This window comes from Coregonus lavaretus (assembly GCF_964263955.1).
Source record: "Coregonus lavaretus genome assembly, chromosome: 1".
In the NCBI taxonomy this organism is placed as follows: domain Eukaryota; kingdom Metazoa; phylum Chordata; class Actinopteri; order Salmoniformes; family Salmonidae; genus Coregonus; species Coregonus lavaretus.
In genome coordinates this window covers 1,366,585-1,389,524 of record NC_139988.1, presented here as the reverse complement: position 1 = coordinate 1,389,524, position 22,940 = coordinate 1,366,585, and the positions used below count along the sequence as shown (strand labels likewise).

The following is a 22,940-nucleotide window of genomic DNA, read 5'->3' as shown; positions in this document are numbered from 1 at the left end:
CTCAGTCGTAGACGCCACTAATATGATTTTGTGGGGGACAAGGTAGATTTTCTGTGTTACTATCAAAGATTTGGATGAAAAATGCACTCAAAGGAAGAAGAGTTTGCTTTACAGTGTCTTATATAATGCAGAAGTAGTTTGTCTTAAATGTAGATTTTGATCCTATCAGGAATGTAATTGATTTAATGGCCAAATGGCCTGGATGTCTCTTTTCTTGTGTATGGTACAGCAGTTCTACTCAGAAGATGTAGCTCAGTTGGTAGAGCATGGCGTTTGCAACGCCAGGGTTGTGGGTTCGATTCCAGTATGAAAAATAAATAATAATGTATGTACTCACTAACTGGAAGTCGCTCTGGATAAGAGCGTCTGCTAAATGACTAAAATGTAAAATGTAAAGATTTGTCAGTTCTGTCTCAAGGTAGGCACTTAGCTTATAGTACATGGAAGCATCATATCTCTCCCTTCATACGGAGTGGAGGAAGGAGAGAATGGAGTGGATAGAAGTAGATAAAAGGCTGAGGGTGAAGAGGAGAAAGAGAGAGAGACAGAATGAAAGACAGAACGCTGAGGAGAAAGAGAGAGAGACAGAATGAAAGACAGAACGCTGAGGAGAAAGAGAGAGAGACAGAATGAAAGACAGAACGCTGAGGAGAAAGAGAGAGAGACAGAATGAAAGACAGAACGCTGAGGAGAAAGAGAGAGAGACAGAATGAAAGACAGAACGCTGAGGAGAAAGAGAGAGAGACAGAATGAAAGAACGCTGAGGAGAAAGAGAGAGACAGAATGAAAGACAGAACGCTGAGGAGAAAGAGAGAGAGACAGAATGAAAGACAGAACGCTGAGGAGAAAGAGAGAGACAGAATGAAAGACAGAACGCTGAGGAGAAAGAGAGAGAGACAGAATGAAAGACAGAACGCTGAGGAGAAAGAGAGAGAGACAGAATGAAAGACAGAACGCTGAGGAGAAAGAGAGAGACAGAATGAAAGACAGAACGCTGAGGAGAAAGAGAGAGAGACAGAATGAAAGACAGAACGCTGAGGAGAAAGAGAGAGAGACAGAATGAAAGACAGAACGCTGAGGAGAAAGAGAGAGACAGAATGAAAGACAGAACGCTGAGGAGAAAGAGAGAGAGACAGAATGAAAGACAGAACGCTGAGGAGAAAGAGAGAGAGACAGAATGAAAGACAGAACGCTGAGGAGAAAGAGAGAGACAGAATGAAAGACAGAACGCTGAGGAGAAAGAGAGAGAGACAGAATGAAAGACAGAACGCTGAGGAGAAAGAGAGAGAGACAGAATGAAAGACAGAACGCTGAGGAGAAAGAGAGAGAGACAGAATGAAAGACAGAACGCTGAGGAGAAAGAGAGAGAGACAGAATGAAAGACAGAACGCTGAGGAGAAAGAGAGAGAGAGAGACAGAATGAAAGACAGAACGCTGAGGAGAAAGAGAGAGAGACCTAATGAAAGACAGAACGCTGAGGAGAAAGAGAGAGAAAGAGAGAGAAACAGAATGAAAGACAGAACGCTGCTTATTTGTCTCCCACAAGGAAGCCTATTTCTGTGATTGACTCGGCATCACAACACAGCACATCAAAACACAAAGCTCGCTGGGAGTAGGGCTGCACGATATATCGTTTCAGCATCGACATTGCGATGTATGCATCCGCAATAGTCACATCGCAGAACGTGCGATTTAGTAAGGTAAACATATATCAGTCTACAATAGATCTTTTTTAAATGTTAAACTAGCATTATATCTGTCTGATATAACGTAATTTACTCTGATTTATGGGTTATTGGATACACAGTTTATTATTATTATTATTATTATTATTATTATTATTATTTAAACACGGAGTTGGTTGCTGCACATGGTTGCCATGCAGGCTCTGCTTGCCGTGATGAAATGATGAGCGAGGAACAGGCAAAAAAGACCGAAATTGAGAATTTGGTTGCAAAAAGAAATGCATCGTCAGTTATATGGAAATATTTAGGCTACAGACAGGATGATGTTGACCAAAAACAGGTACTTTGTTGAGAGTGCCTTGCAATTGTTGCCACAACATGAGGCAACACGACCAATTTGTTAGATCATTTAAGGCAGCACCACAAATCTTCGTATGACGAGTTCAAAGCATCTCAATGCCATCCAAAGCAAAAATCTATTTCGGATGCCTTTGCCAATATTACACCATACGAGAAAGGTTCCAAACGGCAGAGAGAAATCACAGATTCAATAACATTTCACGTCGCCAAAGACATGGTACCAATTAACACGGTTACCAAAGAGGGTTTTAAAAACATGATCCGGTCACTTGACAAGCGGTATGTAATGCCATCACGCAACTATTTTTCTCAAGTTGCCATCCCAGAGTTGTACGAGAAATGCAAGGCACAAGTTGAAACAGAGCTGTCACAAGTGGAATATTATACAGCAACAACGGACTTGTGGTCCAGCCGGACAACGGAGCCCTACATAAGTCTGACCATACACTTTATTAATGAGGACTTCCACCTGAAAAGTCACCGTTTGCAAACTGCATTTTTCCTAGAGGATCATACATACATCCTGTATTTTTTTCATATCGCAATATATATCGCAGAAAAACAAAATATCGCAATGTCAGTTATTTCCAATATCGTGCAGCCCTAGCTGGGAGCCTTGTTTTCCTATAGGCAGCTCTCACCAAGCCTCTCTAACAATATGGGGTCAACCCAGCAAAGCTGGGAAGACCAGCAAAATATCTATCCTCCAGAACTGGCCAGCGTAATCATCCACTCTTTAACCCCTGGAGTTGATGTCTGCGCCCCCGCGGTAATCTAATTAGCATAATAAAAAAACTCCCCATAACAATCATTCTGTTTTTTTGCATTGGATGCGTCTCAATCCACCGCATCCGCCTATGTAACACTTCCGCATCTGCGGTGAAAAGTGACAGAGCTAGAGCGGTGTTTGTCAGACCATGAGATATCTTGAAATTCGGTCTTCTTACAAAATCGTCTGTAGCGTCCGAACGCTTTTGCCTACAAACTATTATGAACCCTTTATGGAAAGATGAGACTCTCATGAACAAGGGGGTATTTTTCTGTTTTTCTCTACGACCCCCACAAGCATGGGACTCGTCTGAAGTTGTTACTGCCGATCTGCCAACTTCTGTCTGTAGCGTCCGAACAGTTTGGGGCTACACACTAATATGACCCCTCTGTGGAAAGGTGAGACTCTCACAAACACGTCGGTTGTTTTGCTCTAGGACACCCACATGCCTCACAAGACTCGTCTGAAGGTCCCCCGGTACAAGTTGAAAAAAATGAATAGAAGTATTATATGGAGACTGTTTAGTGCCAAAAATAAGGGGGTAAATACATGTAAAAAATAAATTAAAAAAACAACATGTTTCCTGATCTTTCTTATATCTCTCAGATATAGGACAGACACTTCAGAACTTTTGGGGACTATCTGTTGCTCCATGTAGTGAATCTGTTATTAATGTGTTTGTATGGGCTAATCGCAGTAAGGCCAAATAAATGTTTTTATCAAATGTATATGTTTTTTGGATACTTCAAGGGGTCTTAAAATTCCAAATGAAATGGCAAAATGATCCTTGGTATGACCTTCTTAAAACAATTCCATATAGCTTAGGAGAACCCTCCCCTGGCTTAGACAGGCCTTACACTGTAATGGGTTAAATAAGGACTGTAGAAAGCAAAGTACAGCAGAGAGAACAGAACAGTGGGGTAAAATCCCTGTTGAGCAGGATTATAAATCCTTAAAGCGAGATTGGCTCTCTAGAAACTCACTATGTGATTGTGTATTATTTATATAAAGAGTCCGGCTTTAAATGTGGGACGTGTAATTCCTCCAATTACAGCGTTGAGTCTGACAGAAGCTGGACAGATCCACTGGGCTGGCTGTCTGCCTGTTGTTTTGTTTTGTCAGGGTTGAAAGACTACGATTCCTTTTTTTTTACCCAGAAGGAAGGGTGGGTGCAGGGAGGTAGGGAGAGAGGTAGGATGGGAGAGGCTTTAAAGAGCTTGCAAACCCTAGCCTGTGACATCATGTGTCCATATGATGATGACTCAGGGAGCCTGTGTGTGTGTGTGTTTGCTGCTGTGGAAATAACATTTGGCAGTCGATCAGGAAGGTTCAAGGCTGTTGGAAAAACAACATACAGTACATGGAACATATATAAGTGACTCGCCAAAGCCATGACAAGGCTTATTTGCAATAGCAGCAACATGCATTGGTTTCTGGTGTTTCTGATAGCAAGTGTCTTCATATCACTGGTGTTTCTGATAACACTTGTCTTTCTGTCACTGGTGTTTCTGATAACACTTGTCTTTCTGTCATTGGTGTTTCTGATAACACGTGTCTTTCTATCACTGGTGTTTCTGATAACAAATGTATTTCTGTCACTGGTGTTTCTGATAACAAATGTATTTATGTCACTGGTGTTTCTGGTAACAAGTGTCTTTCTGTCACTGGTGTTTCTGGTAACAAGTGTCTTTCTGTCACTGGTGTTTCTGATAGCAAGTGTCTTTCTGTCACTGGTGTTTCTGATAACAAGTGTCTTAATATCACTGGTGTTTCTGATAACAAGTGTCTTAATATCACTGGTGTTTCTGATAACAAGTGTCTTAATATCACTGGTGTTTCTGATAACAAGTGTCTTTCTGTCACTGGTGTTTCTGATAACACTTGTCTTTCTGTCATTGGTGTTTCTGATAACACGTGTCTTTCTATCACTGGTGTTTCTGATAACAAATGTCTTTCTGTCACTGGTGTTTCTGATAACAAATGTATTTATGTCACTGGTGTTTCTGGTAACAAGTGTCTTAATGTCACTGGTGTTTCTGGTAACAAGTGTCTTTCTGTCACTGGTGTTTCTGATAGCAAGTGTCTTTCTGTCACTGGTGTTTCTGATAACAAGTGTCTTAATATCACTGGTGTTTCTGATAACAAGTGTCTTAATATCACTGGTGTTTCTGATAACAAGTGTCTTAATATCACTGGTGTTTTTAATAACAAGTGTCTTTCTGTCACTGGTGTTTTTGATAACAAGTGTCTTTCTGTCACTGGTGTTTCTGATAACAAGTGTCTTTCTGTCACTGGTGTTTTTGATAACAAGTGTATTTCTGTCACTGGTGTTTTTGATAACAAGTGTCTTAATGTCACTGGTGTTTCTGATAACAAGTGTCTTAATATCACTGGTGTTTCTGATAACAAGTGTCTTAATATCACTGGTGTTTCTGATAACAAGTGTCTTAATATCACTGGTGTTTCTGATAACAAATGTCTTAATATAATAATAATATAATATAATATGCCATTTAGCAGACGCTTTTATCCAAAGCGACTTAGTCATGCGTGCATAATTTTTTTTGTGTATGGATGGTCCCGGGGATCGAACCCACTACCTTGGCGTTACAAGCGCCGTGCTCTACCAGCTGAGCTACAGACCATAATATCAATCAATCAATCAATCAATCAATTTTATTTTATATAGCCCTTCTTACATCAGCTAATATCTCGAAGTGCTGTACAGAAACCCAGCCTAAAACCCCAAACAGCTAGTAATGCAGGTGTAGAAGCACGGTGGCTAGGAAAAACTCCCTAGAAAGGCGAAAACCTAGGAAGAAACCTAGAGAGGAACCAGGCTATGAGGGGTGGCCAGTCCTCTTCTGGCTGTGCCGGGTGGAGATTATAACAGAACCATGCCAAGATGTTCAAAAATGTTCATAAGTGACAAGCATGGTCAAATAATAATCAGGAATAAATCTCAGTTGGCTTTTCATAGCCGATCATTAAGAGTTGAAAACAGCAGGTCTGGGACAGGTAGGGGTTCCATAACCGCAGGCAGAACAGTTGAAACTGGAATAGCAGCAAGGCCAGGCGGACTGGGGACAGCAAGGAGTCACCACGGCCGGTAGTCCCGACGTATGGTCCTAGGGCTCAGGTCTCTCAGTTGGCTTTTCATAGCCGATCATTAAGAGTTGAAAACAGCAGGTCTGGGACAGGTAGGGGTTTCGTAGCCGCAGGCAGAACAGTTGAAACTGGAATAGCAGCAAGGCCAGGCGGACTGGGGACAGCAAGGTGTCATCATGCCCGGTAGTCCTGACGTATGGTCCTAGGGCTCAGGTTCTCAGAGAGAAAGAGAGAACGAGAGAATTAGAGAGAGCATACTTAAATTCACACAGGACACTGGATAAGACAGGAGAAGTACTCCAGGTATAACCAACTAACCCCAGCCCCCCGACACATAAACTACTGCAGCATAAATACTGGAGGCTGAGACAGGAGCGGTCCGGAGACACTGTGGCCCCATCCGAAGAAACCCCCGGACAGGGCCAAACAGGAAGGATATAACCCCACCCACTCCGCCAAAGCACAGCCCCCGCACCACTAGAGGGATATCCCCAACCACCAACTTACAATCCTGAGACAAGGCCGAGTATAGCCCACAGAGGTCTCCACCACAGCACAAACCAAGGGGGGGGGCGCCAACCCAGACAGGAAGATCACGTCAGTAACTCAACCCACTCAAGTGACGCACCCCTCCCAGGGACGGCATGAAAGAGCACCAGCAAGCCAGTGACTCAGCCCCTGCAACAGGGTTAGAGGCAGAGAACCCCAGTGGAGAGGGGAACCGGCCTGGCAGAGACAGCAAGGGCTGTTCGTTGCTCCAGCCTTTTCGTTCACCTTCACACTCCTGGGCCAGACTACACTCAATCATATGACCTACTGAAGAGATAAGTCTTCAGTAAAGACTTAAAGGTTGAGACCGAGTCTGCGTCTCTCACATGGGTAGGCAGACTGTTCCATAAAAATGGAGATCTATAGGAGAAAGCCCTGCCTCCCGCTGTTTGCTTAGAAATTCTAGGGACAATTAGGAGGCCTGCGTCTTGTGACCGTAGCGTACGTATTGGTATGTACGGCAGGACCAACTCGGAAAGATAGGTAGGAGCAAGCCCATGTAACGCTTTATAGGTTAACAGTAAAACCTTGAAATCAGCCCTTGCCTTAACAGGAAGCCAGTGTAGGGAAGCTAGCACTGGAGTAATATGATCAAATTTCTTGGTTCTAGTCAGGATTCTAGCAGCCGTATTTAGCACTAACTGAAGTTTATTTAGTGCTTTATCCGGGTAGCCGGAAAATAGAGCATTGCAGTAGTCTAACCTAGAAGTAACAAATGCATGGATTAATTTTTCTGCATCATTTTTGGACAGAAAATTTCTGATTTTTGCAATGTTACGTAGATGGAAAAAAGCTGTCCTTGAAACAGTCTTGATATGTTCGTCAAAAGAGAGATCAGGGTCAAGAGTAACGCCTAGGTCCTTCACAGTTTTATTTGAGACGACTTTACAACCATCAAGATGAATTGTCAGATTTAACAGAAGATCTCTTTGTTTCTTGGGACCTAGAACAAGCATCTCTGTTTTGTCCGAGTTTAAAAGTAAAAAGTTTTCAGCCATCCACTTCCTTATGTCTGAAACACAGGCTTCTAGCGAGGGCAATTTTGGGGCTTCACCATGCTTCATTGAAATGTACAGCTGTGTGTCATCCGCATAGCAGTGAAAGTTAACATTATGTTTTCGAATAACATCCCCAAGAGGTAAAATATATAGTGAAAACAATAGTGGTCCTAAAACGGAACCTTGAGGAACACCGAAATGTACAGTTGATTTGTCGGAGGACAGACCATTCACAGAGACAAACTGATATCTTTCCGACAGGTAGGATCTAAACCAGGCCAGAACTTGTCCGTGTAGACCAATTTGGGTTTCCAGTCTCTCCAAAAGAATGTGGTGATCGATGGTGTCAAAGGCAGCACTAAGGTCTAGTAGCACGAGGACAGATGCAGAGCCTCGGTCTGACGCCATTAAAAGGTCATTTACCACCTTCACAAGTGCAGTCTCAGTGCTATGATGGGGTCTAAAACCAGACTGAAGCATTTCGTATACATTGTTTGTCTTCAGAAAGGCAGTGAGTTGCTGCGCAACAGCTTTTTCTAAAATTTTTCACTGGTGTTTCTGATAACAAGTGTCTTAATATCACTGGTGTTTTTAATAACAAGTGTCTTTCTGTCACTGGTGTTTTTGATAACAAGTGTCTTTCTGTCACTGGTGTTTCTGATAACAAGTGTCTTTCTGTCACTGGTGTTTTTGATAACAAGTGTATTTCTGTCACTGGTGTTTTTGATAACAAGTGTCTTAATGTCACTGGTGTTTCTGATAACAAGTGTCTTAATATCACTGGTGTTTCTGATAACAAGTGTCTTAATATCACTGGTGTATCTGATAACAAGTGTCTTTCTGTCACTGGTGTTTCTGATAGCAAGTGTCTTTCTGTCACTGGTGTTTCTGATAACAAGTGTCTTAATATCACTGGTGTTTCTGATAACAAGTGTCTTAATATCACTGGTGTTTCTGATAACAAGTGTCTTAATATCACTGGTGTTTCTGATAACAAATGTCTTAATATCACTGGTGTTTCTGATAACAAGTGTCTTAATATCACTGGTGTTTTTAATAACAAGTGTCTTTCTGTCACTGGTGTTTTTGATAACAAGTGTCTTTCTGTCACTGGTGTTTCTGATAACAAGTGTCTTTCTGTCACTGGTGTTTTTGATAACAAGTGTCTTTCTGTCACTGGTGTTTCTGATAACAAGTGTCTTTCTGTCACTGGTGTTTCTGATAACAAGTGTCTTAATATCACTGGTGTTTCTGATAACAAGTGTCTTTCTGTCACTGGTGTTTCTGATAACAAGTGTCTTTCTGTCACTGGTGTTTCTGATAACAAGTGTATTTCTGTCACTGGTGTTTTTGATAACAAGTGTCTTAATGTCACTGGTGTTTCTGATAACAAGTGTCTTAATATCACTGGTGTTTCTGATAACAAGTGTCTTAATATCACTGGTGTTTCTGATAACAAATGTTTTAATATCACTGGTGTTTCTGATAACAAGTGTCTTAATATCACTGGTGTTTTTAATAACAAGTGTCTTTCTGTCACTGGTGTTTTTGATAACAAGTGTCTTTCTGTCAATGGTGTTTCTGATAACAAGTGTCTTTCTGTCACTGGTGTTTCTGATAACAAGTGTCTTTCTGTCACTGGTGATTCTGATAACAAGTGTATTTCTGTCACTGGTGTTTTTGATAACAAGTGTCTTAATGTCACTGGTGTTTCTGATAACAAGTGTCTTAATATCACTGGTGTTTCTGATAACAAGTGTCTTAATATCACTGGTGTTTCTGATAACAAGTGTCTTAATATCACTGGTGTTTCTGATAACAAATGTCTTAATATCACTGGTGTTTCTGATAACAAGTGTCTTAATATCACTGGTGTTTCTGATAACAAGTGTCTTAATATCACTGGTGTTTCTGATAACAAGTGTCTTTCTGTCACTGGTGTTTCTGGTAACAAGTGTCTTTCTGTCACTGGTGTTTCTGATAACAAGTGGCTTTTTGTCACTGGTGTTTATGAAATCTGTATTATTTGGTGTCTAGTTTAGACCCTTTCAGCTCAACTAGTCTGTCCCCTTGTAGTGAGAAGAATTGAAATGGCTGTCTTGATAAAATGGATGTTGTCATGGCAGCCAGAAACAGAGGGGAAAGGAATAGCAGGAGCAAATGGTTTTCAAAATAAACTTTGAAGTCAACACTTTGTCTTTAAATCTAAAAGCTAGTGAATCAAAGAGCTTGCAATCCTTTCAATGAGTCAAGGTAAATCTGACCAGCGTCTTAGAAAGGGAGATGTTTTCAAATATAACTAGAATCAGATATTGTAGATAAGGCGTAGGCAACTACATTTAGCCGCAGGCCGATTTTGTCAGGGGGCCAGAACATAATGATAATAATTTGTACACTGCAAATTGACCACAACTAAGCCCAAAACGAGATTCCATTTGAAAAGAACAATCAATTCAGACCTTGATTACATATGTGATTGTGTCTCAATGTCTATTTTTGTTATTTTTATTATGTGAATACTTGGTGAATAGATTTCCTAAATAAAACAAATGTTTTGCTGAATTCCTGGTGATTAGTCTTTTTTGACCCAAAAATAAAATCCTAAAATCCTAAAAACTGGGGGGCATAAAAAACACTTGAGGGACGGTTTTGGCACGTGGGCCGCCTGTTGCTGACCCCTGTTGTAGATGGTGTTCTACTGTCCTCTACAGAAGGTCTCTACTGTAATATTACTAGAATCAGATATTGTAGATGGTGTTCTACTGTCCTCTACAGAAGGTCTCTACTGTAATATTACTAGAATCAGATATTGTAGATGGTTCTACTGTCCTCTACAGAAGGTCTCTACTGTAATATTACTAGAATCAGATATTGTAGATGGTGTTCTACTGTCCTCTACAGAAGGTCTCTACTGTAATATTACTAGAATCAGATATTGTAGATGGTTCTACTGTCCTCTACAGAAGGTCTCTACTGTAATATTACTAGAATCAGATATTGTAGATGGTTCTACCGTCCTATAGAAGGTCTCTACTGTAATATTACTAGAATCAGATATTGTAGATGGTGTTCTACTGTCCTCTACAGAAGGTCTCTACTGTAATATTACTAGAATCAGATATTGTAGATGGTGTTCTACTGTCCTCTACAGAAGGTCTCTACTGTAATATTACTAGAATCAGATATTGTAGATGGTGGTCTACTGTCCTCTACAGAAGGTCTCTACTGTAATATTACTAGAATCAGATATTGTAGATGGTGTTCTACTGTCCTCTACAGAAGGTCTCTACTGTAATATTACTAGAATCAGATATTGTAGATGGTGTTCTACTGTCCTCTACAGAAGGTCTCTACTGTAATATTACTAGAATCAGATATTGTAGATGGTGTTCTACTGTCCTCTACAGAAGGTCTCTACTGTAATATTACTAGAATCAGATATTGTAGATGGTGTTCTACTGTCCTCTACAGAAGGTCTCTACTGTAATATTACTAGAATCAGATATTGTAGATGGTGGTCTACTGTCCTCTACAGAAGGTCTCTACTGTAATATTACTAGAATCAGATATTGTAGATGGTGTTCTACTGTCCTCTACAGAAGGTCTCTACTGTAATATTACTAGAATCAGATATTGTAGATGGTGTTCTACTGTCCTCTACAGAAGGTCTCTACTCTAAGTCTAAGGCAGATTGCAGTGATCCACTTTAATCTTTTTCTTCCCCATGCCAGCATGCAGATACATGCAGTGGTACAGAGTGGTAATCAGATGCAGGGAGAACTGCAACATGTTGGCTATTTGACAACGACAGTGACTTATAGAAGTTCTCATCCTGGACAAATACCATGTTGTAGCACGGCAAAATCCCATAGCTGGATTTTGAAGGTATTTCTCAGGGCTCCTACCGCTGTATTTCAGGTTGAATTAGTGTTATTGATTGAGTGCATTTTTCCTCTCCTCCTCTCGTTCTCTCCTCCTCTTCTGTGTCCGGTGAGGGATGAAAGGGGGAGGGGTGTGTTTTTATTCACCCGTAGGGGGAGCTAAAGCTCCATGTATTTCTGAGCCTCAACACCACAGACACCTAGGCTTCTAAAGAGGGTTCCTCCTGATCTAACCTTCAAAGCAGGATTTCTATTCAAAGGTAGATTTTGACAACCCCCTTCAATCCATCCATCTCTCTCTCTCTCTCTCTCTCTCTCTCTCTCTCTCTCTCTCTCTCTCTCTCTCTCTCTCTCTCTCTCTCCAAATGGAATAATTATAGAGCTGACATGGAGATCTCTTCCTTCCTATCTCAACATGTTTTCTCTCTATCTTCAAGCTCCTGATTGATTTGTTTTTTTCTTGCAGTCTTTCTCTCAGTGGTTGTCACAGTAGTTAATGTGTACGAGTGACAACTTTCAAAAAGTACAAGTCAGAATCAACAGCAATTTATTTGACGGCGCATTAGAGAAATAATTTGAAATAATTTGATGGTATGTCCGTCTTGGAGTCCTCTGATTGGTGAAGTTGTTTGCTCTTTTGAACATATGTTTGATTATATAATTAATGTGCCACAATGTATATATTTGATCATATAGCCAACTTGTCATAATACACTTGTTGTTAGTCACTTCACCAGTGCGCTCTCAATCCTTGAACGATATGATCCACGCAGTTAATCATCCAGCTGGTGAGCTTTAAACCTCTTCAGAGATTGATTTAATCATTAGACTGAAGCATGTTCGGTCGTACACCAAACAATAATAGAAGCCTAATCATCTGCTCAAATAACAAAATACAAAAAAAAGGGGGGGGATTGGGTTACAGGTACAAAAAACCTATAAAAGAAATGCACACGAAGATAACCCCAACCCATTCCCCCCCTCAGTCCCCATCCACCACCCCGCCTTCATCCTCCCTCCCCACCCGGAAACCATGCCTCCCTCCCCGCTTTGATGCACTTGTGCTGTCTCCAACTTCTAGTTTGTAGCGGGGTGAACAGGCCGTGGCTCGGGTACCTGAGGTCCTTCATGATCTTCTTGGCTTTCCCGTGACACCGGGTGCTCAATATTATAATATAATAATAATATGCCATTTAGCCAACACTTTCATCCAAAGTGACTTACCAACATTCACATCAGATCCAGAGAGCGAAACCTTTCTCCAGTCTATTCGGATTCTGTATTGCCGTTGGAGCTGAGTCCATATTCATTATGTGCCTCAGAGTAGGAGTGCTGGCAATATCGGATATCTAGGATCAGTTTTGCCTTTTAGATCATAATGAATAAGAGGGTGAACCTGATCCTAGATCACCACTCCTACTCTGAGACACTCTTTGAATATGGGCCCAGATCTGACACGTTTGACCCTGCATTTACAAAAGGTAAATCTCCAAAACATCCCAAACTCTGAACTCTAGTCAGCTGCATCTCTCTCTCTCTCTCCATTGAAGCGTCTTCTTCTCAGGCCGGGCCGGGAGTTGAGCAGTGAGCACTTCAAAGCAGTGGTGCATGATAAGCCCCTCCAGCAACAGGCCTAACAACCTTGAGCTCTCTAAATAAATCATGGCTGTTTTCAGTTCCTTCTGCTGCTTTCCCGCCCCCATGCACCCTCATTTTGGGGATGGAAGAGGGTTTAGAGAGGATGTAGGTATGCAATCCTCATGATAAACAAAGTGTCAACGTGTGTGTATTATAGGGGAGGTGTGTGTGAGAGAGAGAGAGAGTGTGTGTGTGTGTGTGTGTTTTGTGGGGTGCTTGGTCCTTAGTAATTTACTTTTAGGTCATTTAGCAGACGCTCTTATCCAGAGCGACTTACCGGTGCAATTAATGTTAAGTGCCTTGCTCAAGGGCACATCGACAGATTTTTCACCTAGTCGGCTCGGTGATTCGAACCAGCGACCTTTCGGTTACTGGCCCAACACTCTTAACCTCTAGGCCGCCATAGTGCGGCGTGTTTACTAATGGAAAGAGCTAGTCGTCGTGGCGAGGGGCTTGCTCTCTGAAAACGAACAGATTGCACCTTTATTAGAGCAGACGGTTTGGCGTGACACAAGGTCCATGAACTCTTTAAGATAAGAACGTTTGGGCCAAAAGCATTGACGAAACAATACAATACCCATGTTTTCCCAATATGCCCCCCTCTGCTCCATTTTCCTCTACACTGCTTAAAATAAGGGTTCTCTGTGGTTCTATATGGAACTGTTTTGAGGACCCATAGACCTATTGAAATAAGCCATTGAACCATTGTTGTTTTATATCACACCATTGTAGCCTATACTCTAACGTTAATGGATAATAAAACCAACATGGAAGGAGAGGACTGTGTAAAGGTCCATCAGAGGTCTGGGCCAGTCAGATTCATCTTATAGGGAAAATAGGAATGTATTCATTCAACTGGCGATTGGCCAAATCCTCCAGCAGTGTGTGTTGTTGTTGTATAATGTGGTAGTGTATCTGACCTAGTGTGATGGCTTTGCCTTAAACGTTTCAATGCTATTGATATAGGTACAATGACACAGGCTGGGTACTTATGGAGTCTGAAAAGGGGAAAGATGGGACCAAATTCCTCCACTTATGTCCAGCAAAAGCAATAAAGAAAACCAAAAAAAATGATTCCCTCCCTGAAGCTTTCAACACATCCAAAACCAAAGTAGAATAAAAGAGGAATACTGTAGGGCAAAAGGTTGAGCATGTCAGAATAACCTGTCTCTGAGTTACTGGTGTGTTCACCTGGGTGTGCTGTTTTAAATTCAACTGTCAGAAAAAAACCCATGTACTGTACCCACTGTCCTGTGTGTATATTGTGTCTTACACCTCACAGCCCCCCTGTACCCACTGTCCTGTGTGAGTTACACCTCACAGCCTCCCTGTACCCACTGTCCTGTGTGAGTTACACCTCACAGCCTCCCTGTACCCACTGTCCTGTGTGAGTTACACCTCACAGCCTCCCTGTACCCACTGTCCTGTATGAGTTGCACCTCACAGCCTCCCTGTACCCACTGTCCTGTGTGAGTTACACCTCACAGCCTCCCTGTACCCACTGTCCTGTGTGAGTTACACCTCACAGCCTCCCTGTACCCACTGTCCTGTGTGAGTTACACCTCACAGCCTCCCTGTACCCACTGTCCTGTGTGAGTTGCACCTCACAGCCTCCCTGTACCCACTGTCCTGTGTGAGTTACACCTCACAGCCTCCCTGTACCCACTGTCCTGTGTGAGTTGCACCTCACAGCCTCCCTGTACCCACTGTCCTGTGTGAGTTGCACCTCACAGCCTCCCTGTACCCACTGTCCTGTGTGAGTTGCACCTCACAGCCTCCCTGTACCCACTGTCCTGTGTGAGTTGCACCTCACAGCCTCCCTGTACCCACTGTCCTGTATGAGTTACACCTCACAGCCTCCCTGTACCCACTGTCCTGTATGAGTTACACCTCACAGCCTCCCTGTACCCACTGTCCTGTATGAGTTGCACCTCACAGCCTCCCTGTACCCACTGTCCTGTGTGAGTTACACCTCACAGCCTCCCTGTACCCACTGTCCTGTGTGAGTTGCACCTCACAGCCTCCCTGTACCCACTGTCCTGTGTGAGTTACACCTCACAGCCTCCCTGTACCCACTGTCCTGTGTGAGTTACACCTCACAGCCTCCCTGTACCCACTGTCCTGTATGAGTTACACCTCACAGCCTCCCTGTACCCACTGTCCTGTATGAGTTACACCTCACAGCCTCCCTGTACCCACTGTCCTGTATGAGTTACACCTCACAGCCTCCCTGTACCCACTGTCCTGTGTGAGTTACACCTCACAGCCTCCCTGTACCCACTGTCCTGTGTGAGTTACACCTCACAGCCTCCCTGTACCCACTGTCCTGTGTGAGTTACACCTCACAGCCTCCCTGTACCCACTGTCCTGCAACTCTCTCCTCTCTCCACACCTCTGCTTCAAGCCTTCAAGCAGTTAAGAGTCTTGGACTGCATCCCGAATGGTACCCTATTCTCTTTCTAGTGCACTACTCCTTGACCAGGGCACATAGGGTATCCCATAGGGCACATAGGGTATCCCATAGGGCACATAGGGTATCCCATAGGGCACATAGGGTATCCCATAGGGCACATAGGGTATCCCATAGGGCACATATGGTATCCCATAGGGCACATAGGGTATCCCATAGGGCACATAGGGTATCCCTTAGGGCACATAGGGTATCCCATAGGGCACATAGGGTATCCCATAGGGCACATAGGGTATCCCATAGGGCACATAGGGTATCCCATAGGGCACATAGGGTATCCCATAGGGCACATAGGGTATCCCATAGGGCACATAGGGTATCCCTTAGGGCACATAGGGTATCCCTTAGGGCACATAGGGTATCCCATAGGGCACATAGGGTATCCCATAGGGCACATAGGGTATCCCATAGGGCACATAGGGTATCCCTTAGGGCACATAGGGTATCCCTTAGGGCACATAGGGTATCCCATAGGGCACATAGGGTATCCCATAGGGCACATAGGGTATCCCATAGGGCACATAGGGTATCCCATATTCCACTCTTAGCTTTGATTCACACTACTGAGCCAGCCGTGCCTGGCAGAGCTTAGTAGTGCGCTGGCCTGGTTACACATCCACCATAGTGCTGGAACCACAATGTGAAAAGACAAGATATCCAAACCAGCACGGTACAGTTCAGGTTGGCACCGTGGTGTGAAGCTGGTATTAGATGGATGGACTAGGGAGTGGAAGCCTAATTGTCTTGTAGCTACAGTACGTACCTATTCTCCAGTGCACTGCAGTACTTCAGATGGGCAACAATGTCAACTCTTTCTAGTTCCTTTTTCCTCTAGTTCCATCTTTTCTTTTACTAAATAAAGTTTGAGAAACCTGAGAGGTGAAAGCACTTCAGGCAAGGCCTCTATCTTACTCTTCCCTCCTCAGTTTACCAGTTTCAATTCTGTAAGGTGTGGAGGCCAGGCCACCGAAGAAGAACACTACAGGAACTATTCAATCTCCTGGGTCCATGGTACGGTTAAATAACACCGGTGTTATGAAGGCAGTGAATGAACTGTGGTGTGTGTCTTTTGGGTCAGTGGCTCATTATGTTAATGTATTGCATAAAGAAGCTGCCCATCCTGCCCTTCCCCTGGTGTGTGTGTTTGTGTTTGTGTTTGTGTTTGTGTCTGTGTGTGTGTGTGTGTGTGTGTTCTTCCATATCAATCCACTATTCATGTCTTGTATTGCACGGCCACTCCAAGAAATTGATGCGGCTCTGCCTCCAGCAACGCCAGGAAATGAGCCCTGCGGAGTTCCACCAGACCTGGGTTCAAACACTATTTGAAATCTTTCAAACACTTGCTCTAGCCCGGCTGGAGTGCCATATAGGCAGGGTTTACTCTATTGGCCCGTTGCGCCAGGCAAGCTCAATCAAGCCCAGATATAGTATTTGAAATGATTTCGTATAGTGTTTGATTCCAGATCTGTCACAACACGTCTTCCAAGAGGACTAGAGACTGGCTGTTTTTCAGTCATAGAAACAATTCAAAAGGGCTGTCTTCTGCCTTTTTAAACGTCTCAGGGATTTTGGTGCAATTCTCTGAACGACCGAGATGGTGAAATGAACAGTACAGTGGGTTGGTCTCAGACGGCACATTGTGAGGTCACCATCCAATTGAATAGGCCTAGGTCTCAGCTATATCATGCATGACATGAACAATGTACGTTTTATGCATGTACAATGTATGCTGTAGCAATGAATCTTTCTCCATTTAGAGGGCAGTTAGCCTGGCTGACATAACATAGACTTTTCATGCCACAATCCAAACCTCCTTATTCTCACATGATGGAATTTATGTCCCGTTCCCAGGCCACAGTCATCCACCTTTTCGTAATTAATGGAAAGATATATTGTTTTTATGGTATCGATTTGGATTCTATTGCAGTCAAAGATCATGTGGAGAAATTCCTCTTGCCACTTGGGTGTGTGTGTAGTATCCTCCATGCCTGTGGTATATTTAAGTAATAAGGCACAAGGAGGTATGGTATATGGCCAATATACCACGGCTAAGGGCTGTTCTTATTTACGACGCAACGCGGAGTGCCTGGACACAGCCCTTAGCCGTGGTATATTGGCCATATATCACAAACCCCAGAGGTGCCTTATTGCTATTATAAACTGGTTACCAACGTAATTAGAACAGTAACAATAAATGTTTTGTCATACCCGTGGTATACGGTCTGACATACCATGGCTGTCAGCCAATCAACATTCAGGTCTCGACCCACCCAGTTTATAATCTGTCATCAGTATTCCTGGTGTTGCTCCGTCATAGGACGGTCTGACCCTGGAGGTCGATCTGCAGAGAATCCATACAACAGCAAATTATCAACCAGGCTGATTTGTAATGTGACGAGGCTCGCTACAGGCCAAGAGGGTAATGCTGCTGTACTGACGGACTGTGCTAATTTACAAGCATGTGACAATCAATCGCAGGTCCTGCACAGCTGCCCCTGTGCGTGTGTGTGATGCACGGCTGCCCGCTTGGCTTGCCCTGGAAAAAAAGTATAGACAACTCAACCTGTATTATAGATCATAACTAAAGCACCTGCTCTTACAGCAGTAGAGACAACTCAACCTGTATTATAGATCATAGAACTAAAGCACCTGCTCTTACAGCAGTAGAGACAACTCAACCTGTATTATAGATCATAACTAAAGCACCTGCTCTTACAGCAGTAGAGACAACTCAACCTGTATTATAGATCATAGAACTAAAGCACCTGCTCTTACAGCAGTAGAGACAACTCAACCTGTATTATAGATCATAACTAAAGCACCTGCTCTTACAGCAGTAGAGACAACTCAACCTGTATTATAGATCATAACTAAAGCACCTGCTCTTACAGCAGTAGAGACAACTCAACCTGTATTATAGATCATAACTAAAGCACCTGCTCTTACAGCAGTAGAGACAACTCAACCTGTATTATAGATCATAACTAAAGCACCTGCTCTTACATTAGTAGAGGCAACTCAACCTGTATTATAGATCATAACTAAAGCACCTGCTCTTACAGCAGTAGAGACAACTCAACCTGTATTATAGATCATGACGGTATTGAAAGGATAGAATGCTAAACTCCAGTTCAAGAGTTCAGGTTATTTTAACATGGACTCCTATCCACCTTTTTTGACGACAAATTCTAGAACTGTTGAATCTTGGCCCCTGACCACTTCATGTTGCGTGGCGCGTTTTGTTTTGTTTTGATTGTAGTGAGCGCCGTCAACAAGTTGTAGCTCCCCTTCCACTCTCCTCTTTTTCTGTGTCCCACGTGTAATTCTCTGACCTGTCAAAGTCAGCAGTACGCCACAAAGCATCTAGTCGGCCGGAAAGCTACAACAACAAGAATAAGTTGTTTAGCTAGCAAACTTTAGCTACTAGGGTAGCTAAGTGCTGTGTTTTTGGGGTTTGTTGAAACAGGACAACGTGCGTGGATCACTGCTATAAAGGTCTGGCTACATTTCACTTCAGGTAATGTGAATGTGTTATTTGTCCAGCTAATATTATAGCTAGCTAGCTAGCTAGCTAGCTATCTGTTTTCCACTCAGTGTCTGAAGGCCTAGCAAAAGCTGTCTATTCTGTATGTCACCCAAAAAGCTAACTTTGTGGAACAGGAAAATAAATCTGATTGTTGGTTGCTGTAACATCTCTAGCTAGCTAGTCAGTAGCTAACTAGCTAGCTCTCAACTTGAACTAGCTAACATCAGCTAGCTAACTTGAATAGCTAATTCTGCGAGACACAATAAAAGCTACATCCATGTATTGTTAGTAAGCTACCATAGCTGCTCTCTGTGCGAATAACTATGATATACCTATAGCTTTATACCCCCAAAGCTGATGGGATGGCTTGCCCAGTCAACCCTGTAATGGAGCTACTAGCTAACCAACTAAAGTAGAGGACTTGGCTACATTATTATTTTTGATGAGGACGAGTAACTTAGAGGACAATTTGGCTTTAGACAGTTCATTAGCCTAGGCAGCCTATGCGCTTATGCACTGTCGGCTGCCTAGGCTAACAATTCCTACTCATCTTGGGGGCCTGTGGGTTATAATCAAAGTGAAATGTGTCCCATCAATATTTGCCTGTACAGGGGAGTCTGTGTTGTCCTTTTTTTCCAGACAATAGTGCTCGATGGCAGACATATTTGTCAGGGAGTGGACTACATGGGGAGCCAGCTTGTTTTGTCAGGGCAATCCCTCTCTAGATGGACAATATTCTGGATAAAGACGTGGATGACTCTAAAGAGGAATTGAATACAACTTTATAAATGTGTCTTCTCCCTTTCTCAACACCAACAAATACACACAAGTTGACACAGGGTCAGCAGCAGTGTATAGCCCCTGGATAGAGAGCAATTGTGGGGGGTTAGGTGCCTTGCTCAAGGGCACAATGGCAGGAGATGGTACATGGGATCAATGACCAGCAGCCTTCCAACTGCCAGTTTAGTTACATTCACATGTTTGTGTTGCCCGGGGCTTAAACCAGCAACCTTCCAGCTGCTGGTCTGCCTTTCCAACCTCTGTTTCTCAATCCTGGTCCTGGGGACCCAAAGTGTTGTTGTCCTAACACTACACAGCTGATTCAAATGATCAACGTATCAAGCTGATGATTTGAATCAGATGTGTAGTGCTAAGGCAAAAACTAAAATGGTCCCCACTTTGTGTCCCAGGCTAGGTTACTACAGGACCAGGATCAGGAGACACTGCTCTAAGGCTAGGTTACTACAGGACCAGGATCAGGAAACACTGCTCTAAGGTTACTACAGGACCAGGATCAGGAAACACTGCTCTAAGGTTACTACAGGACCAGGATCAGGAAACACTGATCTAAGGCTAGGTTACTACAGGACCAGGATCAGGAAACACTGCTCTAAGGTTACTACAGGACCAGGATCAGGAAACACTGCTCTAAGGTTACTACAGGACCAGGATCAGGAGACACTGCTCTAAGGTTACTACAGGACCAGGATCAGGAGACACTGCTCTAAGGCTAGGTTACTACAGGACTAGGATCAGGAAACACTGCTCTAAGGCTAGGTTACTACAGGACCAGGATCAGTAAACACTGCTCTAAGGTTACTACAGGACCAGGATCAGGAAACACTGCTCTAAGGTTACTACAGGATCAAGAGACACTGCTCTAAGGTTACTACAGGACCAGGATCAGGAGACACTGCTCTAAGGTTACTACAGGACCAGGATCAGGAGACACTGCTCTAAGGCTAGGTTACTACAGGACCAGGATCAGGAGACACTGCTCTAAGGCTAGGTTACTACAGGACCAGGATCAGGAGACACTGCTCTAAGGTTACTACAGGACCAGGATCAGGAAACACTGCTCTAAGGTTACTACAGGACCAGGATCAGGAAACACTGATCTAAGGTTACTACAGGACCAGGATCAGGAGACACTGCTCTAAGGTTACTACAGGACCAGGATCAGGAGACACTGCTCTAAGGCTAGGTTACTACATGACCAGGATCAGGAGACACTGCTCTAAGGTTACTACAGGACCAGGATCAGGAGACACTGCTCTAAGGTTACTACAGGACCAGGATCAGGAAACACTGCTCTAAGGTTACTACAGGACCAGGATCAGGAGACACTGCTCTAAGGTTACTACAGGACCAGGATCAGGAAACACTGCTCTAAGGCTAGGTTACTACAGGACCAGGATCAGGGAACACTGCTCTAAGGCTAGGTTACTACAGGACCAGGATCAGGAGACACTGCTCTAAGGTTACTACAGGACCAGGATCAGGAAACACTGCTCTAAGGTTACTACAGGACCAGGATCAGGAGACACTGCTCTAAGGCTAGGTTACTACAGGACCAGGATCAGGAGACACTGCTCTAAGGTTACTACAGGACCAGGATCAGGAAACACTGCTCTAAGGCTAGGTTACTACAGGACCAGGATCAGGGAACACTGCTCTAAGGCTAGGTTACTACAGGACCAGGATCAGGAGACACTGCTCTAAGGTTACTACAGGACCAGGATCAGGAAACACTGCTCTAAGGTTACTACAGGACCAGGATCAGGAAACACTGCTCTAAGGTTACTACAGGACCAGGATCAGGAGACACTGCTCTAAGGCTAGGTTACTACAGGAGCAGGATCAGGAGACACTGCTCTAAGGTTACTACAGGACCAGGATCAGGAGACACTGCTCTAAGGTTACTACAGGACCAGGATCAGGAAACACTGCTCTAAGGCTAGGTTACTACAGGACCAGGATCAGTAAACACTGCTCTAAGGCTACTACAGGACCAGGATCAGGAAACACTGCTCTAAGGCTAGGTTACTACAGGACCAGGATCAGGAAACACTGCTCTAAGGTTACTACAGGACCAGGATCAGGAGACACTGCTCTAAGGTTACTACAGGACCAGGATCAGGAAACACTGCTCTAAGGTTACTACAGGACCAGGATCAGGAAACACTGCTCTAAGGCTAGGTTACTACAGGACCAGGATCAGGAGACACTGCTCTAAGGCTAGGTTACTACAGGACCAGGATCAGGAGACACTGCTCTAAGGTTACTACAGGACCAGGATCAGGAAACACTGCTCTAAGGTTACTACAGGACCAGGATCAGGAGACACTGCTCTAAGGTTACTACAGGACCAGGATCAGGAGACACTGCTCTAAGGCTACTACAGGACCAGGATCAGGAGACACTGCTCTAAGGTTACTACAGGACCAGGATCAGGAAACACTGCTCTAAGGTTACTACAGGACCAGGATCAGGAAACACTGCTCTAAGGCTAGGTTACTACAGGACCAGGATCAGGAGACACTGCTCTAAGGTTACTACAGGACCAGGATCAGGAAACACTGCTCTAAGGTTACTACAGGACCAGGATCAGGAAACACTGCTCTAAGGTTACTACAGGACCAGGATCAGGAAACACTGCTCTAAGGTTACTACAGGACCAGGATCAGGAAACACTGCTCTAAGGTTACTACAGGACCAGGATCAGGAAACACTGCTCTAAGGCTAGGTTACTACAGGACCAGGATCAGGAGACACTGCTCTAAGGTTACTACAGGACCAGGATCAGGAAACACTGCTCTAAGGCTAGGTTACTACAGGACCAGGATCAGGAGACACTGCTCTAAGGTTACTACAGGACCAGGATCAGGAAACACTGCTCTAAGGTTACTACAGGACCAGGATCAGGAAACACTGCTCTAAGGTTACTACAGGACCAGGATCAGGAAACACTGCTCTAAGGCTAGGTTACTACAGGACCAGGATCAGGAGACACTGCTCTAAGGTTACTACAGGACCAGGATCAGGAAACACTGCTCTAAGGCTAGGTTACTACAGGACCAGGATCAGGAGACACTGCTCTAAGGTTACTACAGGACCAGGATCAGGAAACACTGCTCTAAGGCTAGGTTACTACAGGACCAGGATCAGGAAACACT

General features: G+C 43.7%; 1 protein-coding gene across 2 annotated transcripts in view; it reads left to right on the top strand.

The window, feature by feature from the left end:
• lmbrd1 (LMBR1 domain containing 1) overlaps positions 1 to 22,940 on the top strand; it is a 186,213-nt gene that overhangs the window by 6,363 nt on the left and 156,910 nt on the right. The window lies entirely within an intron of this gene.